Source organism: Coenobita brevimanus, chromosome 116 (genome assembly GCF_032717465.1).
Source record: "Coenobita brevimanus isolate Jiangsu-jjx chromosome 116, ASM3271746v2, whole genome shotgun sequence".
Classification (NCBI taxonomy): Eukaryota; Metazoa; Arthropoda; class Malacostraca; order Decapoda; family Coenobitidae; genus Coenobita; species Coenobita brevimanus.
This window is the reverse complement of record NC_137069.1, coordinates 45,861,717-45,873,120: the sequence shown is the minus strand read 5'-3', so window position 1 is coordinate 45,873,120 and position 11,404 is coordinate 45,861,717.

Genomic DNA, 11,404 nt, shown 5'->3' with positions numbered 1-11,404 from the left:
GTATCCCTGACCACCTTGGAGAGAGCATCATACTTGACCTCTTCCTTACAACTAATCATTCTGCTTACACTGTTAATCTTTTCTCTCCGATGGGCTCCTCTGATCACAACCTTGTCACCTTAACCAGTCCTATCGCTCCGGTACAGCCTGCAGACCCTCCAAAGAAACGTCGTCTGTGGCACTTTGTAGCTATGGATTTGGAAGCCCTCAGGCAGTACTTCTTTGATTTTCCCTGGAATGATTATTGCTTCCATGACCGGGAGCCGTCTGGGTGTGCCTTGCCCATGATGGAAGTTATTCTTTCGGGCATGGAAGAATACATTTCTTTCTCATATCCTTTGACTAATGAACGAAAGCCTTGGTTTAATCACACTTGATCTAATGCTGTCCGCAACAAGGAGAGTGCCTATAAAGGGTACCGGAGCCAACTCACCCCTGAATCATATGTTTTATAAGTTTCTGCCTGGAATCGTGCTAAGTCTGTTCTTCACTCTGCTAAAGATAATTTCATCCGTACTAAATGCTCTCAACTCTCCAACTCGAATTCTTCCCGTTTCTTCTGGCACCTTGCCAAAAACCTTTCTAACAACTTTACCTCATCATCCTTCCCTCCTCTTTTCTACTCTGATGGCTCTGTAGCTATTTCTCCTACTGATAAAGCAGATCTCTTCGCTCAGACTTTCTCCTCCAATTCCACCTTAGACGATTCCGGTGCTGTTCCTCCATCACTTCCCCCCTCTGACTTCCTTATATCTAACATTAAAATTTCTTTAGCTGATGCATATTCTGCCATCACAGGCCTCAATACTAATAAGGCATTTAGGCCTGATGGAGTCCCTCCTGTTGTTCTCAAGAACTGTGCTTGTGTGCTTACACCCTGCCTAGGCAAACTCTTTCGCCTTTGTCTGTCAACATGTACCTTTCCTTCTTGCTGGAAGTTTGCTCTCATTCAGCCAGTCCCAAAGAAGGGTGACCATTCCCAACCCTCTAACTATCGTCCAATTGCTTTAACATCCTGTATCTCAAAAGTTTTAGAGTCTATTCTTAATAGAAATATTTTAAAGCATCTTTCCTATTACAATCTTCTTTCTGATCATCAGTATGGGTTCTGTCAGGGACACTCCACAGGCGACTTTCTCACCTACCTTTCAGACTCCTGGTCATCCTCCTTTTGGGACTTTGGCGAAAGCTTTGCCATTGCATTTGACATTTCAAAGGCTTTCGATCGAGTCTGGCATAAATCTTTAATTTCCAAACTGCCCTCTTATGGTTTCTATCCTTCTATCTGTTCCTTCATCTCTAGCTTCCTTTCTGGTCGTTCTATAGCTGCTGTTGTAGACGGCCATTGTTCTCCTACATCTATTAATAGTGGTGTTCCTCAGGGCTCTGTCCTATCACCAACTCTCTTCCTTTTATTCATCAATGACCTTCTAAGCTGTACATCTAACCCTATCCACTCATACGCTGATGACTCCACCCTTCACCTTTCCATTCAATTCCCACAACGTCCATCTCAGCAGTTACTTCAACAAACCAGGGATGAGGCTATGGCACACCTAATGTCTCGCTTGGCTCGTATTACTGACTGGGGTAAAAAAAATCTGGTTGTTTTTAATGCTTCATAGACTCTGTTTTTGCACCTATCAACCCGACAAAATCTTTCATGGTATACCCACTAATGTTTAATAATATGCAGCTTAATCCTGCATCATTGCTGAACATGCTTGGGGTTTTATTTAATCGGAACTTATCTTGGAAAGATCATATTACATCTCTTGTGAAATCTGCTTACAAGAGATTGGGTGTGCTAAGCCGACTCCGTTCCTTCTTTACCCGTGCACAATTGTTGACTCTATACAGGGGTTTTATCCGCCCCTTTGTGGAGTACAACTCTCATGTGTGGGGAGGCTCCCCACATACAGCTCTTCTCAATAGGGTGGAGTCAAAGGCTTTTCGTCTCATTAACTCTTCCCCTCTTACTGACTCCCTTCAACCTCTGTCTCTTCGCTGAACTGTTGCATCTTTATCTCTTTTCTATCTCTACTTCAATGGTCACTTTTCCTCTGAACTGTCTGCATGCATTCCTCCACCTCTACGACGGGCGTGTAGCACCCGTCTAGCAGTAAACTCTCACCCCTTTTCTGTACAACTCTCTAATGCAAGAGTTAACCGTTACTCCCAGTCCTTCATTTATGCAACAGGTCAACTCTGGATCTGTCTCCCTCTGTCTGTATTTCCTGCTTCCTATGATCTCCAGTCTTTCAAACGCAGTGTGTCCAGGCATCTCGAAATGAATGGATCTTGAATTTGGCTCTCTCTTCTATTTCGTTTTTCTCTTGGAAGGAACAGTTTTGCGGGCTCGTTGCCTTTGGTTCCTTCTTCCTCACATAAAAAAGAAAACAAAATGAAACATTCTTTGATCATGGTTGACAGTATTTAATTACACAACAAAGGCACTCAATTTACAGCATGCAAACATCTTCCTCTCGGCTTGACAAGGCAATACTTCAAACAGACTTATCATTTGACTTAGCTCTTTAAAGCCTTCTCAACCAACACTGTCAAAGGGCCTAACGTCCCTACAAACAAGCTGGATGCATGCTTCAGTAATGGCATTCTTCCTTGTTTCTTGGGTTTAGATGCTGGGAATAGCAAGTTCCTGCAAATATGGTTATGGTCTGAGCCTGTACTTGTAGAGCTGCCATTGTGTTTGAACCCGTGATAATTCTTACATGCAGAGAAATCTAAGTCACCATTTTAACTATCAGTCGCTTTACCAAATGTTTTCCACACTTCAGATTTGGCACCACTTACAGATCGTAATTTTAGTTCACCTAATGAGGTTTATGAGTAAATATAGAATTATCCATTGTAAAGGTATCCTAAGTGTAAACATGCGCATATCATTGACATACAAGTTGATTTGTGGTTAATCCTCAACAGCGTCACAAAATATATGGCAGACAGTGAAGTCACATCTCCATTTCATTACTTTGTGGTAATTAGATGACAGCTATATTTAAAATGAAGCCATATCATGTTTTCATAACCACAATTACTCGAAAAGTATGCCAACTGAAATTTAAAGAAGGTGAGATAATTACATGCAAACGATAAAAAATGTAAACAATTGCAATTAGCGTGTTATGATTTCACAACCAATAAGAAGCCACATCACCAAAATTATCTAACTTGTTACTGATACAGTGATTAATATTTGTGCGTATACTTACTTGTTTTGAGGTGTTCAACATGGTGTTTTTAGAAGAAGGTGACATATTCTTATAATTGCATGACATGCAAAGGCTGACATGTGTGCTGATATTTAATGTCTGGTAGCTTTTGTGTTTTAGTGCGTAATTAATACATAAACAGTATTCTTTTAGGTGAGGTAAGATATTGAACTATCATTATAACAACATTATAAATAAATATGATGCAATATTGACAAAACTTTATGTTATATAGTGGAATTAAGGAATAAGGTATTACCGGGTACTTATAGTAATGCAGTGAAAATGTACAACTTTATACAAAACATAGTTGGACAAATGCCTTCATTGCGACTGTGGTATGTGGTTTGTACTGCCATTGCACTGCAACTGCACAGTTAGCACTGCCACTGCACTGCTGCTGCACAGTTAACACTGCCACTACACTGAGACTGCAGAGAATGTTTACATCAGCACGGCAGCTGCACTGCGACTGCGTGTCAATCACTTCCACTGCACTGCACTGCACTGCAAAACTGCACAGTGCCACTGTACTGTGCAATGCTCTGGTGCATGATGTCACACAGAGACGGTTGCAAGGCTTGGCTCAACGCACTCTTTAAGCCTATGGTTAAAATACATTATTCATCATCGAATGACGTACTAGAGTTAAGAAAAGACTAGTAAAGATGTCTGCTACTTTGAACCAGGCTACTTCTTCCTACATCAGTTAGTGAAATTCTTCAACAATAATTAACCTGAGAGACCTGAGCTACCTGCTGATCCTCTCGTATCACTGAGGCAGCAAGTATACAAGAGTATCATTAGCTTATTCCTTGTAGTTGTTTAGCTTCTAGTATGTTTTTTAACCAAACCATCATCATGCTCCCCGTTCAACGTACAATGCGTTATTTCACCAGATATTGTACTCTTGTGTTCCAGCCTACCACCCACCAGCATTCCTACCCATCATGTCCACTTCCTTCCACCAAACTATTTCTACTCTTACCCCCTGACATCGGACTACCATAACTTACATTTTCCTCCTGCCAACGTCATCACTCATAAAGCACACATCTTCACCCCGCCCTGCCTCACCCACCCACCACCATCTTAGCCCATCTCATTCACGCCTTCTGCCTGCTCCACCCCCTTCCGTTATGTTTCCGATCCTGGGCATTGGCTTTGTAGCTCGTTCCCTTGTCCCAGTAGCCTTCCTTATGTGCCTTACCTCTACTTAAGTCACCAGTTTTGTTCTCCAGCTTTTAGCATACTGCTTACTGGTCTACCTACAAAATCTTTCGTCACAGTATGTATTTACTCCTGCATGTCTCACCATCCAAAACCATCCCCCGAGTGAATCTCAATTTGTATGAACCGGATTGGATGCTGAGGATCTGAATGAAAGTTAAGCTGTTCTAATGGGTCTATAGTATGTGTACTAGCATGGTTACGAAATGATTTAACTGGATCTGGAAAAAAAACACTTACTTTGGCTCGAGTCTGAACACGGGAGATATGAAATAAAAGAATTAATCTAACACTAACTACAATAGGTTATAGTAACACAAATGAGATCATACAACATTCTATCCTGACGCCAGTACCGGTTGAGGGATGTGCCCACTGAAGATGATTCCGGTATGACACGGGTACGCGGTCGGCGAACTTGCTCTTGACAGTGTTTGTTGCTGGTTTTTGTTCAATCCTGGACATGGTTGGCCCCGCAGAGCCGTTGACCCCAGATAAGCAACTGCCCAGGTGGGGTCGTCCCATAAACTCTCTATGCCTTTGATGTGCCTGCGTCAATGTGGCATCTGTTGTGCAGTGGTCCATGATGTTTGCTAAGTTGTGTGGGCCTATTCTACAAGCAGGGAGCGTGTCATCTGTACTTCCACCCAACCCAAATCTAAGCTGGTAAATAATGAAAGCTAGGTTATGGTTTAATTTAAGCCTAGTCAGGTGATCTCATTATTGGAGTGTCTGCAGGCAGTATGTTGGTGAAGTGGGTCTGGTTATGTTTGCGTGGGGGTTCCTTTTATGCGCTAAGTTGTGTTTTGTGGCTCTGGCAAATACCCAGTATAATGACAGTGGTGTTGACAGGCTGTATGTCTCTCACATCAAGATGTTCTCTCACAGGGAGAACTTAAGAATCAAAGTATATGAGAGCTGTGGGAGTGGTATTCGTGCAGTCAGGGGTGATGCATCTGTATGGTCTACAAGTTGTTATAGTAGGTGCTAGGATGGGGGACCAAGCCGGAGAGGCACAGTACGTTACTGATGGATTGTTATTGCCCACCCTTAGTAAGACAACGTGATATCTTTTTGTTGGTGTGTTTATGTGTGTGTTTGTATCAGTTGCCAAAATATCTCTCAAAGTGGTGGATGAATTTTCATCAAACCTCCCGGAAATAGCTACGTAGATTCCAGATTCATATAGCTTTTGGTAAGGGGTTGATGAAAAACGACCGAATGCCAGTCGCCAAATATTTTTTAAAATGGACCGAGTTTTTGTGAGGAGAGATGACTGAAGTCCACAGAGTTTTGCGAATTTTCTTCAGATTTAGTATATAGGTAGCTTGCTCCTTAGCCAACAACATATTCTGGTGGGTGTTTAGCATTCGGCTCCCGAATGCTTATGTTTCAGTATGAGGGGTGTTCCTTGTTTCTCAAAGTCTGTCCCTATAACTGATCAGAGTCCTTTTAGCCTGGGTGTGCTCCATCTCTTCATGTATGTGGTCTTTGGAAGTGAATCCAGTCGTATGTCACTCCACGTTTCTTATTGGAGAGGGTGTGTGGCACGGGTCCATTGCTGAATGTGACGTTGGGGGTGCACCTGTGCTGATGGTTAATGTTTCTGATGAGTGAAGTGGTGGAATGGCTAGAACGACCGTCAGCCTATTTTCCTTGACCCATACCTGAAGGGTGTCGAGGTAGTCTTTTTACAGTGTGCAGACTGTGTGTGCAATGTGGTGTGAGGTTGTAATGGTTATGTCATCTGTAACGAGACAGTGATTGTGGACAGCTGGGGTGTCGGAATGTCATGCAAGTATAGTATAGTTTGAAAAGGTGGGTGAAAGAATGGAGCCCTGAGAAACACTGTTGGGGAAGTTTCGTATTCATGATGACTTGCCCTGAAGTGCAATACGGACTTGTTTAGCAGATCTGTAGTACACAAGCCAGCGTTTGGTGTTGTTCTTCATGTCTGAGATGTAGATTTTGGTGATTAGTGTCCGTCGGAGGATATCATTTGTTACCAAATGTTGGGAATGCTACTTTGTGTATATGAGTAGTTGCGATGTTTGTGAGGACCTGGATTTCGTGTGGTCTTAAATGTTTCAAGAGTAGGTTGCTGATGTTAACCGGCCCTTTCCTTTTTGGCTACATTTTTTTTTTTCTTAATAATATTTGTTGTGTGTTCTGGAGTGAAAGGGCTTACTTTGTGGTCAAATGAAAAGGGCTATCTATGCAGAGAAAATTGTGTTTCAGACCTAGTTTGTGCTGGCATAAGGTGACTTTACGAGTATGTCTGGTTGTTCATTGTATGAAGGGATGAGCTGAATTTTGAAGGTGATGTTGGTGTGGGTCTTCGAGGTGAAGTTGGTGTGGGTCTTGGAGGTGCTTTTTTCGATTTAATGAAACCATTACGTACCTTGCAGAGTCGAGATGGGTTTGTCGAGTGAGGGACTGTTATTATTACAAAGGTTTGCAGTTTTCTGTTTTCTTTGGACTATTTTCATTTTCAGTTTCATTGCCTAATTTATGAAGTCTTGCTAAGGTTTCCTATGTGGGTGGGAGAGGCGAGCTGTCTTTGAATGAGTCTCGTTGCTTTATGAGGCGAGCAGACTCCAGTGTAAAGTCTGGGTTTTAGTAGTAGTGCTTGCTTGAGTTATGTGTGATCTTATTGAATTTCGTAATGTGTCAGTGTGCGTGATGGACATATTGTTTAGAGTTCCGAAGTGTTGTTCTGTTTCTTTAATGAATTTATTCAGTCTGCCTTTTCGTAGTTTGTGTAAATTATGTATGATCGCTCTAGTTTTAAATGTATTCCTATGGTGATAAGTGTAGGGAGGTTATGTAAAAGAAGTTTGGGATCCGCCAACCAGGTGGTATAAGTAAAAGTGTGTGCAAACAAAAGGTGATGTATGGGGAAGAGCGGAAGCGGTGTGGTTGGATGGGGATGTAGGTGTAATTTGAGGTGTCACTTGGAACGTATACAAACTGGAAAGTTGTAATTTTATATTGAGGCCTTGTAGATTGTTTTCATTGGTTTCGTACAAGGTAATGGTTTGCAAAGTCCCTAGGAAAGATGGAATTAGCTGTCTGTGTTAGGGGGAGGAACGGAAGAATGTATTTCATTTGCAAGTAGTGGGAGGTGTCAGTGGAATGTAAATGAGAAAAATGTTGATTTTCTTTTTTGTGTGTGTGTGTGTGACCCGTTTTGGAGAAGCGATAGTGTTGCATGTGTTGTGTCTGTATTAAGAAGGATATGTGACTGTAAGTGATGAGGCTACCCTCCCCCCAACACACCACCGACCACTACGAACATCTATTTATAGCTTCCGACTGTTCATTGTTACACACTGACTGGATACAACCGTCAAAATGATAAATTGTGTTATTACAGACCTCACTATCATACGAATGTATTACTATATCACCCTGCGTTCAGATCGTGGTGTATAAATAACTATACTATGGAGTAAAACACTGTGTAATGTATTTTTATTCGTTATCATAACTAAACCATTATTTCCCAAGACAAATGGATGACGGAAGAGTGGCTGAGACAATGCGAGTAGGCATTACTCTCTTGCCCTTGGATGTGGGGAGGGTGGAGGGTAGATGAATGAATGGGAACAAGGGAGGGGGTGGGAGGGGTTGAAACTGGGGGTGTAGCGGTGCCACATATACCAAACTGCTCGTCAAGCCGGTCGCATGATTTTTGCTGGAGAATGTACATACCTTTAGCAGCTCTAATAAAATTTTCAGTTTCTCGTGTCCGGATTCGGATCCTCCTCAAAATTTAATAATTTTCTCCTTAACCCACAGCGGTGGCTGAATCGGTAGAGAGTTGGCCTGCAGTCCTAATGGACCCACCTTCAAATCACGGCTGGGGCAAGGAACAGTTTAAAGATTTGAATTTCACTAAAGCATACTTTACTGATCTACCAGAAGACCCGCCGACATGTAAAAATACCTCCACTAATACCTGTACACCATTCCTGTATGAGACAGCACTAGCATGTAGTCAGTAAGGACGGTGGGTGTTAGCGCCAAAGTGGTGACATGTTGAGGTGTATGGTATGCAGGAGGACTACTGACCCTTGGGAATGAGCTATGAAGCCTATGCCCAGAGTCGGACACATAAATGAAAATCAAATTTCATTGACATCCGATAAAACTTTTCTTAGATAACTTGTGCAAAAACAAATAAACAGACGAAGACATAGGTGAATACATAACCTCCTCCAACTTCACTGAGGTAAACAATGAGCGACAGAAAGTTTAGAAAGAAGAAGGTACTATTGATGACACGATAAAAGAGGAGAGAGAAAAGTTTTGGAGAAATGTAATGGAAGAAAGGTAGTGGAGAGCGAATTAGGGGAGAGAAGAATGGGTAAAAACTTACTGGAGGAAGAAATCTGAATGAAGGCGATAAGAAAGGGAGAAAAGAGAAAATTTTTGGAGTAAGGGAGGGAAAAAAAGGAGCAAAGGAAGTGGTAGAAAGGAGCTAATTACTGATGGATAAAAGTAAATGTATGAAGGATTGGGTAAGGCAGAAGAGGGAGGAGAGGAAAATGTAAGAGAAGGGAAATTTACAGAGGTAGCGAAGGGGCGGTGATAAAGGGAGAAAAGTAGTAAGTGAAAGAAAACTGAGAGAGGAAGATTGAGGAGAATGTGACTAAAGGAGGACAATGTAAACGATAACGGGAGAGGAAAAGATGTGAGAGAGAGGGTGGTATGTGAAGAAAGGGTGAGAGATAAACAGAATTCATGGGAAGAAGATGAAGTAAGGGCGTGATGAGGAGAATAAAGAATGTAAAAATGAAGACAAGTGAGGGAAGTAGCATTATGGAATCGTAAGAATGAGAGGAAATGCATTAAGAAAGCAAATAGGGATTGTAATGAGTGCTGGGGGGGGGGGAGAAGTAAGAAGGCAAAACAAAAAAACTAACCAGTGCAGTATGAGGTTTCTCCCGAGATCTGTCGATGGTAAGAATAATAGAGTGAAAATAATTTAGAAAAATAATATAACACTAAAAACGGTCGAGGTTTTTCCAGAGATCTGTCGGGGGTAAGAATAATAAGGTGATACTAGTGTAAAAAATATAATACATTACTGAAAACGGTCTATAAATTCTTCAGAACAAGAGGTCTTCCCTAAACTGTATAAATTCGTCTGTCGGCAGCAGTAGTATAACCATATGGGAGAAAGAAGATATTACAGGAAGGGAGAAATAACGGAGAAAACGAGCCGTAACTACTTCCGTTCAATGATACGTTTGTTTTAGTCCTGTCAGTGTCAGATGGGGAAGCGAGTGGTGCACTGGTCACCATATCCAACTCGCAACTGGAAAAACTGAAGTCTGATTTCGTTCCGATTATACTATTGGAAAAGTTTATTTCGCCTCTGTCCTTCTTCCTGCAGAGAAACAAATGGAGACCTGGCTGCACTTTAGACTGTTGCGATATTCTTCTGGAATGATATGTATTTTTTTTTCTACTCTGATGATCATCGTGCGGTTGATAGGCATTAGATTAAGTTTTCTTCTTCTACTAAAGGACTTTATATAGCTAAGGGGAGACCTTCCGTAGCAAAGGGATTGGAGGCTTGTTTTAATTCTCCACAACCTTTCGCTTCCCCTTAGCTGACTATACTAGCTGGGTTGTGGCAAGAATACAGTATATGAAACGTCATCTTGGAGACACAGTTAAGCATGTGAGAAGCGACTGGTGAAGAAAATTGAGACAGTTCTTATGTCCTGGAGAGAGAGAGAGAGAGAGAGAGAGAGAGAGATCAACCCATGGGTGCTGAAGCTGAATAAGGAGATAAGCAAACTCAAGTTAAAAAAAAAAAAATGTGGATCGCAAAAAAGAAACGGATTCATTTTCACAGGTTCGATCCCGAGCCTCACTAACCAGACCCAGTTATCTTCCTGTGATGACTGAAGTGGCTTCTGTTTGTCATTTGGAAGGAATATCTATTTGTTCTTCTGTATATGTAGCTATCTATCTATCTATTCATCTGTAAATCTACCTATCTATCTTTACATCTAATTCTGTGTATAATAACTGCATTTACCTGTCCGATATTTGTCTACGCACAACGATAAGCAGAAGTTTGCCAACAGTGTTCACCCTTCCTTATGTCATTCCTCCCCAAACGACAGAGAGTACCGGTATCCTTCTTTCTCATACTGTTTTGTTTTAGGCTTCATATTGCTGTTACATAAAAATACTTCATGTAATACCTTCCATTGCCACAGTCGGCAGAGAAGTGTCGGGGAATTTTTGCTCAAGGCTGCACATGTTCCTCAATACGATATTTAGCCAGTCTTTCAATCCATCATCGTATGATTCTCTCTCTCTCTCTCTCTCTCTCTCTCTCTCTCTCTCTCTCTCTCTCTCTCTCTCTCTCTCTCTCTCTCTCCATTATGTGTCTGTGTGTTTGAATCTTCCTATCTTGAAATTTATTTGTCCACCTAGTAGTCCATCAATCACCCGACACCCAAACCCAGAGTTCATCCAGGGTGGCCACAACAAAACGCTTTTAACCCTTTGGCTGCCAGTCACCTCCTTGCAGCTTATTTCCGCTGAGAGAAATATGGCGCACCAACAACGTCATAACCACATTTAACGTTATGCCCGAGGATGTACAACTTCATATATTAGTCAGGCTTACGACGACCGCTTTCATTTACCTCATAGAGACATAGAATATAAAACAACACTAGAGAACAGAAGCAAACAACAAAATGGAGTATAAAGGCCTTATGCTTAAACCTGAAATAGCAAAGTGGAATTCAATCACCTACTTTTTCACGGTCATACTTTGTGGAAAGCCTGTGGTTATTAGGTAGGATTAGCCTGCATCCCATACTATTTGAATGCAGTCAGCATCCATACAGAAAGGTCAAATATGCTCCATCATCGCCAGCTACACCAGAATCAGCGTAAAACATTGAGGG